Source organism: Ambystoma mexicanum, chromosome 8 (genome assembly GCF_040938575.1).
Source record: "Ambystoma mexicanum isolate Mex_15411 chromosome 8, UKY_AmexF1_1, whole genome shotgun sequence".
Lineage (NCBI taxonomy): Eukaryota > Metazoa > Chordata > Amphibia > Caudata > Ambystomatidae > Ambystoma > Ambystoma mexicanum.
Window position 1 is genome coordinate 1,543,991,983 of NC_090929.1, and position 21,745 is coordinate 1,544,013,727.

General features: G+C 42.8%; 1 protein-coding gene across 5 annotated transcripts in view; it reads right to left on the bottom strand.

Annotated features, from left to right (window-relative positions):
• LOC138473193 (VPS10 domain-containing receptor SorCS1-like) overlaps window positions 1–21,745 on the bottom strand; it is a 3,088,785-nt gene that overhangs the window by 622,628 nt on the left and 2,444,412 nt on the right. The gene's annotated exons all lie outside the window — the stretch shown is intronic.

Below are 21,745 nucleotides of genomic sequence, written 5' to 3' on the forward strand. Positions count from 1 at the left end.
TCAAGTTCTCTACCATCTCAGTCTCTGTTTCTGTCTAATTCCTGTCCTCCCGGTGTTCAATCTCGTTTTCAATGTTTCTCTCTTCTTGCTCCTAAAAATTGGAATTCTCTGATCATAACAATTTAATCTTCCACCTCATATTCTACCGTTCACAAACAGTTGAATTCTAATTTTCTTCCTTCCACCTAAATGGCTCAGTGTTCATTATGTTATCTCATTTTGTACTGCTGTTATTAATTATTGTTCTGTGTTTTGGCAATCCACACTATATAAGCACAAACAAAATGAAAATGCATAAACAAAATTAATTAACCATTTATATTTCCAAATATTTAGAAATGTGCCCTAGAATTAATATGCTATGCCTATGATAATGTTATATAAAAGACCATTCAAAAATTGTACAAGTAAAAACGTATGACAATTGTTCAAGAAAACAATTTAACAGGATTTCCCCTCACTGCCAATTCAAATTCATAACCTGGATATTGTTAACTCTGTTGGGGCATGAATCCACTTCTTTGACGCTGGAGGTCCCATCCTCTAACCACTGATCTATTAGGTTCTCCAGTTTCCCCAATAAATGTAGTTAAACTAAATGACAGAACTATGGTTTGCAATGCCCTATGCAGAGAGCAACAGACATGCTACCTTTTCTGCTGAGATATTGGATGCTGCAGACACTGTCAATCAATATCTGTATTTTATCAGCATTTTTATTGGCTAAGTGTGTGTGCAGATTGGTTTATGGAGTAAAGGAATTTAGGAACATGTGATAGTTTCAGTTTTATGGTTTTGATGTTTTGCTGCTTCAGCCACAAACAACCTCTGTCTAGTTATTGCTTTCTCACTTTGTCTCGATGATGGCAAAAACCTTCAGTAAATTAGATGATAGTGTGTCCCTGTTGCACCACAGTGGACGAACAGACTATGGGCCTCATTCCCACCCAGGCGGTAAGTTACCGCCTGGGTCGTACCTTTACCACCATGGCGTAAACTATGTTTACGCCATGGTGGTTGGCGGACTTACCGCCCCATTCCGAGGTTGGCGGGGCGGTAAGTCCCCAATCCCCATTTACCCTTCCCCATTCCCATTTTTGCCCCATAGGGCATAATGGGAATGGGGAAGGCGTTAATTACGCCACAGTAATTTACGGTGGCGTAATTAACAACAAGGTCCCTTAGCGCCATGCATTTTAACACCTGCTAAAAGCAGGTGTTAAATCCTCCATGGCGCTAAGGGACCTCGGAATCAGGCGGTAAGGGTCGGCGCTGTTTACGCTGCCGTAAACCCCTTACCGCCTGGGTCGGAATGAGGCCCTATGGGTTTTCTTTATCCAGACAAGAACTCATTAACTCATTTCAGAGGTCAGTGAAAGTGTCATTTGTTAGGTTGCCCAACAGCATTCCCTCACAAAGTTTTACTTGTTACTTCAATCCTTGACAAGGACAAAGGGGGTCATTACAAGGTTGGAGGTAACCATGCCGCAATTTGCGGCATAATTACCCCCTCACGGAGTCCAGGTTGATTAAATGAGGAATTCCAGGCCATTCAAACCCTGGAGGACCCAGTAAATCCTCAATCGAGGAACCTGAATCCGGTACATCCCCATTCGAGACCCCATAGGGCTCAATGGGAATGGGAAGGGAGCTAACAACGGGCCTGTTAATAACGGGCCCGTTGTTAGCTCCCTGGTCTACTAGCGGGACCCGCGAGCAGACTAGTAATGGGAAGGTAAGGGGTTGACGGCTCTGGCACCATTACTGGTGCCGTTAATCCCTTACCGCCAACCTTGTAATGACCCCCAAAGACTAAAACACACTAAAAGCACAGCAGTCATATTACGTATGTATGAAGGAAACATCCTCTGCCCATGTTGTAAAGACACTCTGGAAAGAAAATGTTTAGGATTTCCTGCAGCCAAATCCAACTGAGTTTACTAAATATCAAGCGTGATGATTTACCTTTTAAAAAAAAAGAGCTAACATGACAGAGAACATTGATCAGAAGCACCATACACGTTGGAGACATTACTGAAGTACAACAGGTTTCGAAGTGGGCATACAGGCCTTTAAGTAGTTTAGGTTGCCCATTTGACTTTAAATTATTATTTTGGGATTTTGCTTAGTGTGCATACAATTTCACAGCTGATTATGATATCTTTTGCAAAAGGGAATGGACCTGGTTCAGTAGGGCATTGCACGGAAAAAAATGAATAAAAAAGACCAAATGCACAAACAGTGTGCATTCGGTCTGGTTGAAAATAGTGAATACCAAAATACCAAACTAGGGCAGTGGGGGTTGCGAGTGTTTCCCCCGCTCCCCTAGTTCAGTATTATGGGCTGCTGGGTTGCAGGGGTTTCTCCAGCATACATTACATGTGTGGCAAGGGACAAAAATAAAAGATCAAGTTACAAAATGTGAAAAAGTGTTGTTCACAAACGTGTAACTCGATCTTTTGGTTATCAATTTTATAACATACATCCGTTTTTGTAGAGGAATGGGTAATGCTGTATCCCTGAACAAAAGAGGGAATTGAGGTAGCTTAAGTCCTGATGCAGCAATGGTGAGATCCTAAGACATCCTTGTGTAGAAGGCACTATGGAACAGATGTGTCTTCAGTCATAATACATCCTTCCCGACCCAGCCCCTGATGATTGGCTGCCCGCTTCAAAAACCCACCCACCAGCTGACCGGCAGGCGGAAGCCGGGTCCTTCGTCTAAGGCACTGCATTAAAGGCGCCTGTCTTGAGCCTGTCCTGAGCTGGCCAGAGCCCAGATCCCAGATCCCATACTTCTACACCGATTTCCTGCAAGGTAATGCAAGTTACACTGCTTCAGCGACCTCCCACCTTCGTACTTTGACCCTCCTTGTGCTATTGTCATTGTAATCACTTCTCCGGCATGAGGCACGCCGCCCCTCACTGCCCACGCTAGCCTTATTTATCTCTGCTAGCCCAGACATTTCCCATTGCACCCTATTGCTATATCCTATATGTATACACTTGGCATGCTACACTCATGCTGGTAACCGCGACAAAATGCGACTGTACACGACTATACCCATCTGCCAGTACACTATATGTGAAAGCACTTTACTTACTGCAACGCTCCCTATTGCTCACCGCTCACTGCATATTGCAGACGAGCCTGCAAGTAACGGAAAAGCTGTTCTGGTCACGTTACCACTATATCTGTAGTGGCTGCCTAGCAAAAACCCACATAAGACTACCCTATTAATGTGACCTTGCAATTTGCCCAGCTATGTTCATAACAACCGTTTTATGCGTGCCTTATTGTCACCCTAACTTAAAACTGCCTAACTTCTTACGCTCCTATAGTGCTCTACTCAGCGTTTGTTAATTAACTTGCTGTAGCCCATCGTGTAGACGAGGTAGCATAGACCCTAATGTGCCTATTGAGTCTACATGTAAATCAAATGTGCATACTCACCACTGTGAGTATCCAATTACAGTGTCTACTTAGAACACCCGTAAAGGCAATGTAACCTAATCTGTTTGCGTGATTACCTACCGTGCTCTGTTAGGTGGAACCAGAACATGCTGTATCGTACGTACCTCAATGTTTGTTAATGAAGCCTGCTCTGTAGCCAAACTAGCCCATACTATAATGTGTCTACGATGCATGCTTTGAAGTGTAAATCTGTATAGTCCTGATTGAGAGCTCTCCAGCTCACATTGTTAAGTTAAAAAAGTCTTGTAGTCAAAATAGCCTACCTCCCCATTGTGACCATGAGAGTGTCCTGTTTAAGTGAATCCAGACTATGCTCTTTGGTGCCTCTTCAGGAGGCATCTACTAGCAATTTACCAACCATGTTAGCCTGGTTATCCTTCATCATGTTCCCGTTTTGCCTCATCCCGTATAATACTCCCTGTTCTGGAAGCCACTTTATCGAACTCAAAACGGATTGGGCCTCACCAGACCAGTCTGTCAAAGGCACCATCCCATCCCATAGCCCACACCGTTCCTGCCACCACTAGCACCATTTCCTTCCAATACTAATGCCAATACCACCACTGCACTCATTGCCAATCCATACACCGCCATCCCGGAGGCCTGGACCACACAACCTCTTGAAGACACACCGAGTACTAGCAACCCAGCCAGAAAATACACCATACCTATCATAGGCAAAGTTGGACAGTCCCAACTTAGGGCACAAACCCAGTAACTAGGGAATCATCACACGTCCCACATCACCCAACTTACTATCAGACAATCTACCCCATTCCCAAGAGATCCACAAACCACTACCATAACCACTCACAAAGTAAGCACTGAAACCAAACCAATAACCTACGAAACCTGTAGAAAAAGTCTCATCCAATCCTCCCTCCACCATCCAATGCGCTCTCATAAATCCCCGCTCTTTAGGAGCACACGCTATAGAAATACATGACCTTATTTTAGAATGTAAACTAGACATCCTATTTGTCACAGAATCTTGGCTTCACCATGCCTCGGGCCCCCTCCTCACAGTAGCCATCCCACCCGACTACACCATCCTCAGAATGGATAGGACTCACACACATGGAGGTGGTGTGGCAATCATTGCCAGAACCTCTCTCCAATTAAGATCCTGCCAAATGAAAAGCATTCCAGGCTACAAACTCTTGCTAGTTAAACTCCCCATAAACGGCAAAACTACTTTCAATCTACTAGTAGTCTATAGAGCCCCGAATGCTGCCGACCAACCAGAGATCGATATTCCATTGCTACTAGCTCCCTACATTAAACCGAAAACTATATATCTCATCATGGAGATCTAAACCTAGGATTCAACTACAGCTGTGACCATAAAGCGGAAGCACTTCATTCCGCACTGAAGGACATGTGCTTCACCCAACTAGTAAAGTCAAAGGATGCATCCTGGACTGGGTACTCGCGATTAACATGGATGCCTCCATTACTGCAATAACCCCACTTGACTGGTCAGACCATCATAGCATCCTGTTCACTATTAACTCATACAAACCACCTACATCCGCCCACAAAATTGCTAACTCATGTGAAACCAGAAACCCTCGCAAACTTACACCAGAAAACCTCGAGCCACTGCTATCCAAGGGATTAAAGACCTTACCCATCCACAACGATAGCCCGAGTACTCTAGTAGAATACTCCCATAACTGCCTCACAGCTACTATTAACACAGTAGCGCCACTTACCACGAAAACTAAACGGTCAGAAAAACGATTGTGCTTTTGGTTTAGAGAGGATCTTGTCTCACTCAGGAGAATGAAACACGCCTTAGAACACACCCATAGGAAACATCCTTCAACAGCCACTAATCTAGCCTACCAGGAAGCAAACAGAATTTATTAAAAAGCCATCATCACTTACAAACCAAATGCCCTTAACACCCGGATCAGTAACGCTGCTTCCAACTCTAAAGAACTCTTTGCAATCCTCAAAGAACTAGAGAATCCATTACCCAGCACGAGCTGTACTAATGCCAGCAAAGAATGGTGTAACACCATCCAAGATGCCCTCTCTGCAAAGATTAACCTTCTACAAAACAAAATCCTAGATAAAAAACAAACCCTTAGTGAGAAACATGTTTCCCATAACCATCCGCCCAGTCTCATCGAGAATTCCAAACCCCCATTCCAGTTCAACCTAGTCTCTCAAGAATTAGTGCTTAATACTATAGCCAAGCTTAAAGCATCCAACTGCAGGGGTGATTCCGTCCCGGGCAAAATAGTGAAATCCTGTGCTCACACACTGACTCCCATTATAACCAAATTCATAAATGCCTTATTTGAAAATAACGAGGTGGCAGCCAGCATCAAGGAAGCCTGGTTTACCCCCTTGCTAAAAAAACCTAACCTTGACCCTGCTGTGCCCACTAACTACAGGCCCATAACCACGGTCCCCTTTTTATTGAAAATCCTTGACAAAATAGCGTACAATCAAGTTCAAGTGTATCTGGAACAGAACCAATTGTTTTGCACCAGGCAATCTGGGTTGCGCCCTAATCACAGCATGGGGACAGCCCTTCTGGATCTTAAAATACAAATGGATGCCATCAGAGATTCAGGAAAACTCTGCATCCTATTTTTACTAGACCTATCGGCAGCATTCGATTTGGTCGACCATAATAAACTCTGCACAACACTGGCCAAAGACTTTAATTTCTCCAACAATGCCACCCGGTGGATCAAATCATTTTTGGCAGAACGCACTTCGAGAGTGGCCAGAGGTAAAGAAGCTGCTGATACAATACCGGTCCCATAGGCGTACTGCAAGGATCCTGTCTATCACCTACACTCTACAATGCCTACACTAAGATCTTCTTCTCAGCCTTGGATGATATGGGTGTCATCTACACACATTTTGCAGATGACACCCAGATCCTCATCCCTCTATTAGGGAACTATGACCAAGACACACTAACCATTAATAAAATACACTCCATTATTCAAAATTGGATGGCCCTAAATAGTCTTTGCCTTAATGACGATAAAACAGAGATTCTTATCATGGGCTCCCAATCTAAAATAAATGCCCTTCATCCTGATTATACCTGTATCAACATAGGTGGCACCAGCATCCCTGTTCTCACTTAGACTCCAACCTATCTCTAACCAAACATATCAGCACACTCTCGACCTCCACCTCCTACACGTCAAAACTCATCTCCCTCAGCCAACAATTCTTGACACCTGCCAACTCTATCACACTGGCCAGAGCCCTGATTTTGTCAAGACTTGATTATTGTAATGTATTACTCTTAGGCACTGCCACCACCAATCATAAGAAACTGCAGCTGATACAAAATAGAGCTCTTAGGGCCACCCTTGCAATAAGAAAATCTGAGCATATATCTAATATCAGAAGAGAACACCATTGGTTACCTATTAAAGCTAGAGTGATCTTCAAATCTCTATGCATCACATTCAAATGCCTCCAGGAAAATGTTCCTATCTACCTCAATCAGGTAATTTCTAGAAAATCTAATACCAGATCTTTAATATCTAACAAACAGTCACTATTGTCTCTTCCTCGGTTTAAGAAGTCCAGAGCAGGAGGCTCTAGCTTCCAATACCTAGCTCCAAAACACTGGAATTCCCTCCCACTCAACATCAAAAATCAGGAAACCCTCACAGGTTTCAAAAAGATGCTGAAAACTTGGCTATCCAACCAATACCAATAATTTAGCCACCTCGCGACCCGAGAAAACTGGTTTCGGAACTTAGCTTATTGTAAATACTGTTATGACCCCTGTCTTTTATCATATGCTGTCATACTTTTTTAAGTGTAAATGCCAACCTAATTATGCTTTTCATTTTATGCATTGTGTAAGCTGTCTGTAACCTCGCCGTGATACCCAAGGGTCTGGGCGAGTAACAAATGTAATAAAATAAAATAAAATAAATGAGATAGAAACAGTAACACAGTGAAACAATAGGACTGGAGTCATGAATGACAGACTTGCTTGCTGAATGTCTCATAATTGTTTCCTCATAACAAACCAGTAGGATGACTAAACACTGCTAGTGTTACAATTGGTTGTCCTTGGCAGGAATATGATAATGAGTGAACCTCATCTCAAGACATAAAATTATTCAAATGTTTAAGATTAAATTATTGAGGTTTTTCCTATGCCCTATACCAGTGGGGTGCTAATTTCAGAGTTCTACGTGGTGTTAACTTTCTTACAAAGAAGCTAATTATAGACAGGGAAAGATCACAGTGCACAGTCTTAAAGACGGCATGAGAGCTCCCACACATGTTAGACATTACATCCACATCTCACATATGATTATTTACCATTTGTTGGTCCTCCTGCTATGTTACTGAGCTGATGGAGTATTCCGGGAAAATAAACCAGCCACTTATGACATTTGTCTCCTCTGCAGTGATGTTTATAGGAGCCACTGATGATTATGTGTTGGGATAGTTGCTTCTTGTTAGGGTACAGGTCATTGTACGATATTGTAGTGTGTAGTGGTTTCTCAAAGGTACAGTGTGATCAGATTACAGATTGCTTTGTGGGTCATTCAGAGGCATGTTTATGGTATTTGTTGGGACTAGGCCTGATTGAACCTTTTCCATACAAGCATGCAAGATTTTCTCTTTACAATGATTCAAAGTGACAGATTTTTCTATGGGGTTAAGCCTGCTCAATTCACAAGCTGACTTGAAACACTTTGAATCAATAACACCATACATTAGTTCAGAATGTTTCAAATTGGCTCAAGCATTTACAATGTGGGGAGTTGATTTTGTGTAGTGACCTGGCCTAGTCTAATTTTAAATTATGCATGGCCATAGGCACATACAGGGTTGAAGAGCATTGCCATATAAAGGTCACTCCAACATCTAATTCAACCTGCTCCTCAGATATAATTTCATCATTATGTAAATTCTTTCTGAAAGACCAGAACATATAGCACCACCTTCAAATAAAACATACTATATACATATTTATTTATAATTATATACAATTTTAAATGTATTTGATATCTTTTACACATTCTGCATATTGTGTATTACTTTTGTATCTGTATTATTATTTATGTTTTATTTGTTTAAATGTTGTCATTTTATTATATTTATTTATATTATTGTATTCAATGTATTATGTATATAAATACATGTTTTGTCCAACGCTTCCCTCCAGATAAAGTTCCAGCCTCTCAGAAAGCTGGCCAACACTGCATGAAGAAGTTCAACCATATGGTTACCTATATAGCCAAGAGGTTAAAACCTAAAGTTTGAACTTATAATATGTTTGACCTTGGTTTGAACCTCTCAAATGATCTGAAAGTCGGGTGGTTCTAAGTTAAACTAGAACATTCACGTAGGCCTCAGTAAGACACTGTGATGCTTGAGCTAAAACATGGTGCTGGTGCACAGTGCATTCTGGGGGCACTCAGAGCCAAAATTGATATTTATGCCATGCCTCAGTGGAAGCTGCACTTGCTGAAAAACATGTTTTCAACGTTATTTGTTGCTGAGACTGGTATGCATGCCTCAGCCAAGGAGACGGCGCTAGGAAAGCTAGGATCCACAGGTGCCGGCTGGTACCTGATAAGAAGGTATGTTATTCCCGTGCCAAGTTTGAAGATGAGTTATGGAATTGTTTTTTGTGGTGCTTTAGGAGAGGGAAGTACTTTGCTCCTTAGGGTTACTGTCGGTTGACCCGGCCGGCAACCAACGGTCACTCATCATTGCGCAAGCTATAATGCCAGAAGTTTTGAGAAATTGCCACCCCTTTTGAGAAGGGCATATATGCAGAGCTCTGGAAAGGCCAGGCAGAAAGAACACAAAGACCTCAGTCGGAGGGGGGACGCTTTGTCCCGACATACCTGTGGGCTGTTGTGCTCTCGGCCTGGCTGTTGCCGGGGTCTTCCAGCCACTTCTGGAGAGATGCGGAATTCAGTTACGCCCATGGTGATGTATTCTTGTTAGCTTATTATATTTTCTATGATTTATTCTGTGTTACAACTTATTGCTTTATGTATGCTTAACTATGAATAAATAGTTGTATGCATGCTACTTATCTTCTAACTGTGCGTGTGGGTGTGAATCATTGCTTCTGCCTACCTGCGTTCAATTTATTTGCCCTGCTCTGCAAATGTACTGGTGATAAATAATTGTCTGTGCACTTTTGGCGAGCAATACATACACTTGGAGACAATGAATGGTGCTGAGAGACTGTTTAGTTTCTCTTCAACATGTGTGTAGCTCATCTGTTTTATACTTAATGTAGCCTTTTAATTTGTTGGAACATGTTCTGAAATGCAGTCAAAGAACATCCCACACATTTTACCATTTTATGAATAAGGTACAGTTCCTATTACCAGGTCGGTTCTCTGTTCAAGCTTTTTCTGTTGTTGGTTTCATTGTAATGCTTCTGGCGTGGCAGCACATGGCAGATGTTGTGTGTCGAGTTCTGGAGCACCTTAAAGAATTTGGTGTCTATGGGTGTTATTCACTACATACCATTCAAGAAAATGGCACTTTATGGCATTAGGCTGCTGGTGCGTGATAGAGAAATCATGCCTATGGATAAGTGGAACATTTATAGGGTTCATACTATTTTTCAACTTTAAAGTAATTTCAGGATTCTTTTTCTCTGAAAGAGTAGAGTTTGAGAGATACAGTAGGTTTGCAGTAGACAAACACCAGAATATTATGCTATACACCTTTACCAATTACACAGAACAACAGTTGGTGATACATGTTGCTTACTAATATATGTGACACATTGAATCAGTTGTCTTGCTGTTATTTAGTGAAACTGTTTAAAAATGTACTCCATGTAACGATACACATTTCAGGCATGTGAAACAATGCTTGTATTATTCAGACTCTCTAATTTGAGCTCTTTATTAGTATTTGTAGTGTTTTTACAATACTATAATGCCAGTGTCACATACAATAAAAATACTGAACAAGAAAACAATACAAATAAGTCAATTTATCAGCAAATCAAATAAAGTCTGTGCTGTTCTTTGTCGTTGTATTGCCCCCCTCTCCCGCCCCTTGCCTTGTGGGGCCTGGAAACAACTGTGTATAGATGCCATACAGTTGTCCAATAAAATAAAAATTAAAATAAAAGTCAGCTATGAGGCAGATGTAAATTAGAAAAACAAAAGAGTTGATGGCTGGAAGGTTTAGAATAAATTTTCACCTCTGGCATTGCTCTGGGCAACCCTCCAGACCATCGTTCTTCGCCTGCCAAGCCATTGCAAAAGGGGAAAAACCTTTATCAGTGATGAGTAGCTTGGGTCTCTAGGCCCAACAGGCAAGGGACCCAAGCTACTCCTCACTGATGAGCCCCAACAAGGGCGAAACATGTTTGGGGATGCTTGTGGTCTCGTGCAGAAGGGATGTGGCCTAGCAGTTCAGGCTGGACTGCCCCTTTTGGGGTGGGGCCAAGCCTGATTTGCATATGTTCTTTCCCTTCTGTAATGGCTTGGCAGGCGAAGAACAGTGGTCTGGAGGGTTGCCCAGAGCATTGCCAGTGGTTAAGATTAATTCTAAACCTTCCAGCCATCACCTCTTTGTTTTTGCTATGTCACCCCAAGTGGGACGGGTATGCCCAGACGTGGGTCCCGTGCCTGCTGGGCCTAGAGACCCAAGCTACTCCTCACTGATAAGCCCCAACAAGGGCGAAACATGTTTTGGGATGCTTGTGGTCTCGTGCAGAAGGGATGTGGCCTAGCGGTTCGGCTGGACTGCCCCTTTTGGGGTGGGGCCAACCCTGATTTGCATATGATCTTTCCCTTCTGTAATGGCTTGGCAGGCGAAGAACGGTGGTCTGGAGGGTTGCCCAGAGCATTGCCAGTGGTTAAGATTAAATCTAAACCTTCCAGCCATCACCTCTTTGTTTTTGCTATGTCACCCCGAGTGGGATGGGTATGCCCAGACGTGGGTCCCGTGCCTGCTGGGCCAAGAGACCCAAGCTACTCCTCACTGATGAGCCCCAACAAGGGCGAAACATGTTTGGGGATGCTTGTGGTCTTGTGCAGAAGGGATGTGGCCTAGCAGTTCAGGTTGGACTGCCCCTTTTGGGGTGGGGCCAAGCCTGATTTGCATATGTTCTTTCCCTTCTGTAATGGCTTGGCAGGCGAAGAATGGTGGTCTGGAGGGTTGCCCAGAGCATTGCCAGTGGTTAAGATTAATTCTAAACCTTCCAGCCATCACCTCTTTGTTTTTGAGATGTAAATTAGAGATTAAAGTGAAAAGGTGATATTAGGTCATTTATGTCTTCTTTTTCTATGTTTTTTCATGTTTTAAATGGTGTTTGCAACAATTTAGAATATTGTAATATGGTTACATATTAAAGTTCAACATGAACATTAAAAGGTAAATCTATAGTTTTTAAGTAAAGGGCCATAGAGGATCTTTTTTACTGCAGGCTTTTCATTTCTCGCTAAACTCTCCCCTACAAAAATTCAGCAGGTAGACCCCACACTCAAGATTATAGGTTGCATCAGTTATTCATTAAGAGAATCATAGACTGATTATAGCTGAAATAAAAATCTATTAGGAGCCTCAAAAAGTAACAAAGAATAGCTGGGGAAAACCACTTGGAATTACATGGAGAGTGAGAGTGATATGCATGAAAGGATAACTTTGTGCGAGCTGGATGTGTCTGCACAGGTACATGCAAAACCTTGCATGACGGATATCAGCTTAGTTCTGCAACCAAAACCATGACATGATTTATACCTTTCTTAAATGTAACAAACATGGAAAAACTAATTATAAAATGCTCATCATGGACAGTTCAGACTTCAGTCATTATTTTTGGGAGCAAAAAACACATCATACGTTTTAGGAAATAGCAAAGTGCATGTGAGAATTACAAGGACTGAACTGGACTGAAATCCCTGCACTAGCTCCCTGTGGCTGTGAGGATTAAGTTCAAAACCCTCTGCATTGTCCACTAGGCCTTCTGGGGCATGGGGCCTTAATACCTTCAACTCTCTCTTCCTAAATATCTGCCTTCTCAAACTCTTTACTCATGCGCCTCCAACTCCCTCAGGGTTAGTCGCTTCTCCCAGCAACAAGTTGGTGGTAGATCTTTTTCTTCGGCTGGGGCCTCCCTCTGGAACAGCCTCCCTGCCTCCCTTAAACTTGAGGAGAACCATCTGCGTTTCCGGAAGCACCTCAAAACCTTTCTCTTTGCTTCAGCTTTTTCTCCTCCTCTTCCCTGCTGACCTCCTTTCTGTGACCGGAACTGCACTGGTTACCTGGGCCCCCTCTGATCTCGGGCCCAGGTCACCCCCCCCACCAGCGTCACACGCCTGCACTGTCCACCTGGCAACCCCCGCACTTGGGGACTGTTTTCTGTATCCCTACAGTCCCCTTAGCAGCCCTTGTCACCTGATGTCTGCACTTACCCATGCACTTGCCACATGCTGGCTGTTACTTACTTATTGTTGTTATCTATTCCCATGTGCTGCACTGTCCCTTCCCCCCTCCCGCACACTTGCACTATCTGAATGACACCTGGCCTAGTAGGATCGCTGCCTGTTCTCCCTAGTTCCCCCTCCCTTGCCTCGTCACGCCTTAAAACACACTTGTGTATAGGCTCGTTATAAATGCCATATCATATCATATCATATCATATCATAAGTATTACATTACAATAGAATGTGGGTTTATATTATGAATAGTGTGCTCAGGTTGTGTGGCCACACAGGGGAATACACCTTGCTGCACTGCACGTCAGTGCAGATCATGTAATTACCAAGCTACTATGGCTGCAGTTCTATTGTGCGGAGCCTTAAAACAATGTGCTCTTTGAGAATGTCTGCATACGTTGCTTATAATAGAGCTTCTGAAATTATTTGCTGCTCCTCTGTTCCTGTCTAAGGAAGAACTAGTAACATATGATATATGTTCATGCTACTGTGGCCATTCAATTAGATGGATGGCAAAAACAGGCATACCTACAGATTGAAAGGAGGCATTGCCTGATATGTCATCTTCTGCCAAAATCGCTCGTAGTCCTCCCACAAAAAATCTAAATTTCAACAACATTTGAGCAGATAAAATCCTCACAATCCAAAATTTGGAAGATGGAGCAGGCAATACGTTCTGATGTGTCTTCTTCATCACCTCATGTGTGTCTCCAGGAAGAATCGTTCCTGCATGAGGCAACCAGTGTTTGAGCACTAATCAAGATGTTCAACGTATTGGATTGAGTCTTTGCAGTTGTTGGCTTATGCAATATTTCTAACGTCATCCCACACACAATCCAGGCCCGTTTTTACTGCAGTTTTGGGCAGCAGGGACTGAGGTGGACAGCATGAGATTGCTGTACTGCAGCAGTTCAGATAGTTAACAATCTGACGTTGTAACTGTGTAAATAACCCGCGTGCAAACAAGGAGTCCCTCACTGTGATAAGGTGTTTTTGCAGAGAAAGCTCTTGCTGATTAATGTCTGCAATTAGGAAATTGTTGTACAGGAGAGTCAGTAGCTGGAGAATGAAAGAACCAGCCGCACCAATCGTTTGGTCTATCCAAATCTGAAGTGAGAATATGTTTATTTATTTATTTATTCATTCATGTATGTATTTATATGCAGGGGGAACAATGCTGTTTTGGTCACAAAATAACGTACAAGAGATAAGAAAACACATTCAACCCAAGGCTTTCTAAATTCGGGGATGAGGTGTAAAATATTTTCAGAATGTTGCATTTTTGAAGTAATATGCGCAAACGATAATGTTGTAAGTGACAGATGTTGCAACAACATTAGAATGTATGGAGTCCCCCAAGACAGGTGGTTATCTCCCTGGAGGCTTTCTTGAACACATTATTCCCCAAACTACTCATAGTCCCTAGACGAGTTCTGCTGAAGATACAACACACTCATAGGCTTGGGAAACAAGCTGCTATATTGCAAGTCTAAACATCTAAACCACAATCATGCGTCCACTGATAGGATTTACAAATGTAACAGATATTATGCATGTTGCAAAGTAATAGTCTCCGCGGAAATGGGCATGCCATCATGTATATGTTTTAGGATTTGATTGTGATGATTATATGTTGATTGTGTGAATGAACAGTTTTTTTTTTCTTCATAAAAGTGGGAATTTATTGATTTTCTAAAAGTTAGTTTGAACTAAATACAAATAAATATATAAATAAATAAATAAATAAAATAATACATATGTAAATAGCACTACGCTGACCACAAAGATAGAAGAACAATTTTGATATGTGACCAATGCTGAAGCTACTCTGAATCAGATGTGGACCTTAAACCCAAATGAAAATCTGTTTAGCGCAGATTGACGGGAGGACAGAAGCCCCCGCATCCTCACCCTCATTGTGCCCCAGGAGGACCCTGAAAAGGATCAAACGTCGCACATTCCCTGAAAGTGCACTTTACATCCAGCTTTCATGCACGCTGGTTTGCCAACATCATCCTGCAACCGAATTAGCAACAGCGTTTTGGATTAGCTGTTCTCCTCCTCACACACCACGTGGAGCTGAGAAATTCGCCGGCAAAATGGCCGCTGCCACTTTGTGGTAGTGTTGCCAGGCAACATCCGAGCCTGCAGCACGAGCCACGAATTGGCTCCTACATCATATTTCCCTACGGCCCCACAACCGGAAGGCATGGGCCGGGGGTCCCTCAGTAGAAGGTCCTCAGTATAAGGCTCTCAGCCTGTCCTTGCCTGTCACTGCCTGGATTTGGCCAAGAGTTTCTGCCCCCTCCATTGTCTACTGTCATCAGTTGTGCGTCTAACTACTGGCAGCCGAGACCACGAGGTGCCTATGTCCTGATGTTTAATCTACCCGACACTTGGAACATAACTGTGACCATTTACACGCAGCGCATACGGACGCCTTGGATAGACTAATGTGCAATTTATTGGACACGGACACAGTCTTTCTTCTGGACACCATATGCTGCACCCGATTGCCCCCTGAATTTCTCTCATTGCGCTACTCACCCTTGACTACCTACCCATGGGCATATACCCCATCTGTTTGATTCCACTGTGAGTATATATTTACTGCCTGCATTACGACATTCATAAGCATGTAACCGCTGTACTATGATCAATTGCATACTATTTGCCTCATTATCAACGTATGCCTTGATTGCCTTACCTTGACTATATGTCTAGATTACAAATGGCCCTAGATATGCTAAAATGATTCTAGCCCACCACAATAATCTGCTATAGCCTATATTGTTGATGCCCCTTATAGGTGTCGGACCTGTCTACCATGTTAACTGCCTGCACAGCTGGGCTAGCTTATCATGACACTTTGACTTATTCCGCCGGGTGGATGCCATCCACCTATACTATGTTGGTCTAGCCTACCTCGCCAATTGTCCTGGTGTGTACTACCTGCTAAATCTGATAATCTATACTTTGTTGTCCATACCAATGTTGGACTAGCCTATTCTACCTAGGCTTAGAGGTCCCAGCCACTACCACAAGATCTTATCACAACATGCACACCACAATGCACAGCCTCTACGGCATTAGCACACTACTTATAATTAGTTTCCTAGTGTGCTGTGCTTGGCTCCCCCGCTTTGACTTATGAGCCCCGTAACCAGACTAAAATGCTGGCTTGCGATCCTCCTATCCTTGGACAAGCTAGCTACTCCACTCCATCAAACCTATTCCCAAGTAACCCCTGCACCTTAAGTTTCAGCAACATCACACTCCACTCCAGACTGACCAAACTCTTCTAACCCCTCACTAGAACACTGCCCATGACAAACAAGAGAACCTACCTCCCTACCAGCAAGAATTCCACCAGGGCCAACCCCATCACTAGTCTGCCTCGTCCCCACGCCACCACTAAGCACCACATTGTGCACAAATCTAAGAAAGCTGTCTCAACCCTTACTAACGCCACCTCTGCCATAGCCACTACCACTGCCCACCCACTTAAAGGATCTCTAATTAACGCTAGGTCTCTGGTTGGTCATGCAACAGACATCTCTGACCTGATACTAGCAGACAACCTAGATTTTATTGCCATTACCAAATCATGGTTACATGAAGCGGCAGGACCTATGATCTTGCTGGCTGTCCCAGATGGCTACACAATACTTAGACAGGATAGAGATAAGACACGAGGTGGAGGTATTGCAATTATCTCCAAATGCTGCCTCTCTATGAGACTTGCTCCCTCACAAATCACACAATCCTGTGAAGTCCTCACTGTTAAACTCCCCCTAGTCAACTGTGAGACCCTTACTATTCACTTAATCTACATACCCCCAGGCCCACTTGGAATGTTTGAGGAGGACATCTACAATTTACCCTCCAATAACCTCAAAACCACCTCTCAACTATTACTACTAGGTGACTTAAATATAGGATTCAATGACCCTTTAGATAAATGTGTCATAACCACCGCCAATATTCTCTCTGAACATGGCCTATCTCAAAACATCAGCAAACCCACTCATATCAAAGAGAGAACCCTTGATTGGGTGGCTGACTACAACTGCACTGCCAACATCACCTCCATCTCTCTGCTACCCTAGACAGACTACTTCCTCATGTTCTTCACACTCTCAACCACCAGGCCACTCCCGTTAGTCACACCGATTGACCCACCTTGTTTAACAAGAAACAAAAAGAACATCACAGCGGACAAAGTGATCCCCGCCACCCTCCCTACCCTCAACTCGCTTGCTGACAACCTAGATCCAGGTACGTTGGTCAATGAGTACAATAAAATTATGCTAACCTCATTTGACAGTATTGCCCCACTCAAACTCAGACCAAGCAAGCCTAAATCTCACCTGAACAAGTGGTTCAGCCCACAGCTAAGGGACCTACGACTTCTAAAGAGGAGGTGTGAAACTTCCAGGAGATTACTCCCGTCAGAAGCCAACAGAACCAAACTAACTAAAATCTCATCCCAATATAAAAAGGAAATTTGCCTGGCCAAACGTAATTCTTACAATGAACATATCTCTAACGCCAACTCCAGTATCAAGGAATTATTCACCATCCTAAAGGAACTACAGTCATCCATCCCCAGGCCTGACATCTGCACTAAAAATAAAACATGGTGCTCAGATATTCAACAGGAACTCTAACAAAGTAACCACTCTCCAAAATAAAATAGCCCAAAAAAGCAATCCCTAAATTCTCTATCCCAACCAAATAACACTCCTAACTTCCCCTCCAAGGAAACACTACCTGACTCCCCTGCCAGAATCAACTTCACTAAAACATCCACTCTTGAGGTAGAAAAAGTTATTCTTTCACTTAAGCCGTCCGACTGCTAGGGTGACCTTTGCCCAGCCCAGCTCATAAAGGATGTTGCAAGAGATTTTGCCCCTTTTATCTCCAAACCTACCAATGCCTCATTTGCATCTGGCATTATCCCCACCAACTAGAAACAATCCTGGGTGCTCCCACTGTTAAGAAAAAGCAAATCCTTGATCCACTCATACCTACCAACTACTGGCCCATTACCACAGTAGCCTTCCTGCTAAAATACTTGACAAGGTTGCATACACTCAGATCCAAAAATATTTGGAACTCCATAAACTCCTAGGAGCAAGACAATCAGGTTTCCGCCCCCAACACAGAACCGGGACTTCCCTCATCGACTTGAAGACCCAGGTCGATGAGCTAAGAGACAAAGGGAAAACAGCCTTCCTCCTACTGCTAGACCTATCAGCCGCATTCGACCTTGTGGACCACAAGGTCTTATGCAGCCACCTAGACTCTGCTCCCCACTTCTCCAAAGAGGCCATAATCTGGATAGAGTCTTTCCTGAGCGACAGGACCATGAGGGGTTTTTCCCCCTCAGCAGTCTCACCAACATTATACAACATATTCACTAAGCCACTTTTCGATGTTCTGGACCTTCTGGTATCACCAACACTAATTACGCAGATGATACTCAGATTCTCCTCCCACTGTCCAGGGATTACAACACGGATTTGGCCTTGGTGAATAGAGTGTAGTTCATCATACAGGCATGGATGGCGACCCATGGTCTATGCCTGAATGATGACAAGACTGAGCTCAACATCCTGTGCACCCACACTAACCTCAAGAAACTAGGTCAGGAATACTCATCCTTCATAATTGATGGTAACCTCATAAAGGCGGGAAGGAGGTAAAGACCCTTGGCTTCTACCTTGATTCCACCTTTTCCTTCACCAAACCAGTGAACTCCATGGCCCCCGCCACGGCCTACAATTGTAAGCTCATTAGGACCGGCAAACACTTCCTTTCAGATGACAATTGCATTATCTTGGCTAGAGCCCTAATACTCTCTAGGCTAGACTATTTCAATGCCCTCTACATCTGTGCCAACAAGTCAATCATCCAGAGGATACAAATCCTCCAAAACAACACCCTAAGAGCGGCACTTGGAGTTGGCAGAAGATCATATATTTCAGTGATTAGGCACCAACATAACTGCCTCTCTAACCACAATAAAATCCAACTAAAAACTGCATCCCTCATCCATAAAGCATTAAACAATGCTGCCCCTAGATATCTCATGGATAGATTCCTCAGGAGAACATCTACCAGACCCATGAGACTTATGAGCACCACTGCCTCACTATCCCAATATTTTAGCTCCTCAATTTCATAGCATTGTTACTTTGGATTTGAAGAATATTGTATAATATTGTCACATCCATAGGATATTGTCACACCCATTTTCCATGTCTATGCCCCTAAATTTAATTACCACATTCTTTGGCATCAGCGTGGTAAGCATGTTCAAAGATTATCTGGTACAAATCTAGTCATATCTGAAAATGATGACCTTTTCATAGAGCACCAGAGGGTGGAATTGCTCTTCATGAATGTCCAAGACATTTAACCATTTGTCTGTCTAATGTTCAACAGAAAAACAAAGATGTGATGGCTGATGGTTTAGAATTAATCTTAAACCTCTGGAAATTGCTCTGGGCAACCCTTCAGACCATCGTTCTTCTCCTGACAAGTGATCACAGAGAGGGGAAAGACGATATGAAAATCAGACTTGGTACCACCCCCAAAGGGCATGTCCAGTTTATACTGCTAGGTCACATCTTATCTGCATGGGACTACAAGCATCCCCAGAAAGGTTTTTAGCTTCATTGGGCTTCATTTAGGAGTATCTTGGTTCTCTAGGCCCAGCAGGCACAGAACCCACATCTGGCCATACCCGTCCCACTTGGATACAAGGAACACTTTTCAAAGTTTTCTCTACTACCTCAATTCTATCAACCTTGCGTTTGGGGCTTTTTCTGCCTTAACTGGCTTTCCCCCTTTGGTCTTTCTACTTAACATCCCCCCTGTTTTGTGTCTGTGCCACCCGCCTGACAAGATGGCTGCTGAGAGGAACAGGCCATTTCTCTTCAAGGAATGCCAGCCAGGACATTGAAGAAGGGAGAAGATATCAACAAAGGAGAAGGTGTCTATGGGGACCTATTGAAGAATCAGGTGAGAGTTCTGAAGGGCATTCTGAGAGAAGGGCCCTGAGACACCTTTACTGGGGGCTGATTGCTGCAAACAATATTAAATTATATTTCATTGTATGTGAAAAAAGAAATATCTTTGTCTGAACCTCTCTAGAAAATTAAACATTTTATTGATTATTGTGACTCTTTTAGTCATCATTTTATTGACATTAACAGTATATACAAAAAATAATTTACTGACAATTGTTTTTCTTAATGAATTTTATTTTGCATTAAAAGGACATTTTTGTTATGGTGATTTCACTGCAATATTAAATACCTGAACACATTTTGTAGTACATCCCATCAAGCACAGTAAACTTGATGTTCTATGTTTGGAATAAAAAAAGAAAATCAGTGACGGTAACAAAATGGTCTGGCTGCAGTACTAAGATATTTTTATTGGAGTCAGAAATGTATTGGTGTGATTTAAGTTGACCTCCCCAGCATTCTGAGTTAGGGGGCCACGTGCATTTTAACACCTCCATTATTGTTACTGAAACACATATACACTGATTGATCCATCTTTGGGATTGTTGGAGGTGGGGCTTATTGTTTCCAGTGGCATTCAATTAGTGCCTTCCTCTATACTATAAAAACTGATATAAACTAGGTAAAATATTGATTAAACATATCTTATTGTATGTTATCCTCTCACTCTGCCTCCAACCAGAATATTTACAGATCAGTCTTCATTCAAACTATAGATGAATATTATATTACTTGAAAAGCATCATGTGGTCACCTGAGGTACAAATGTTTTAAGGTTGCTGTGTAAAGCCAAATCTTACTTGCACAGGTGTCATATCGAGCCATATTGATATATTACAGCATGTGTGTAACAAGAGAGGTTGCTTCCTGTAGGCCTGTTTGATGATTAAATGTTTCCCATTTGTTTCCCTTTAAAGAGAACACATACAATGTAGAGTGGTGAAATATGACACTCTCACTACTTGACCAGGGTTGCCCAGGAAACACATTTCAACATCACTGTTACAAAAAGTATATGTCTTCAAGAAATGTGATAGACAGCGGGGCTTATAATTCACTATATTCCCAAAGAGTTTACCAGGGGGACAGGTCTTCTTTGCAGTATGTTATTCTTAGTTTAGGAGGCTGAACAGCATGGGGCTGACCTTTTTGGCACTCAAGCCGACGTTGAGCCAATGTTCTGTTTTCATGAGTCAATGCAATCCCACTGGTGGACAGAGTCGAATAAGTTATTTGGTGTATGCTCCTAAACAGTTCAAGCAGAGGTCGAGTCAGCCCAGAGACAAGGGCTTCTGCTGAGTCAACCTTTGTTGCTTAGATTCTTCCGAACTTCCAAAGTACGTTATGCCCAGGCTCAGAGATATTGCTCAGATATAACATACCCATATTACTGATGAACAGTGAACATCATCTTTTGCAACGATCATGGGCTTCTGGAAAATATGCAATCCTGCATCTCTGATCCCCTCAGAGCAGGTTGACTTGATTAAAGGTAGAATGGTGTCAGATAACACCCAACACCTTTGACGTTTCAAACTCACCACCATCATAATGTGACTCCTGCTGTAGGATTGTTGGAGCTATTTATTTTATACGGTGCACTTGTTGGTATTTTGGCACCTTATGCTCTTATGATTGATTTCTTAAAAGTCATTCCCAGACCATCAGTCCCTGTCTATACGAACATCCTATCATGTTGTATTCTCTCACGGGCACCCAACAAGCATACCCTCTATACCCTATTATGCTTATCTCAGTGCTCCTTCACATAACAATCTAAAGTGATAATAACATCATAGGGT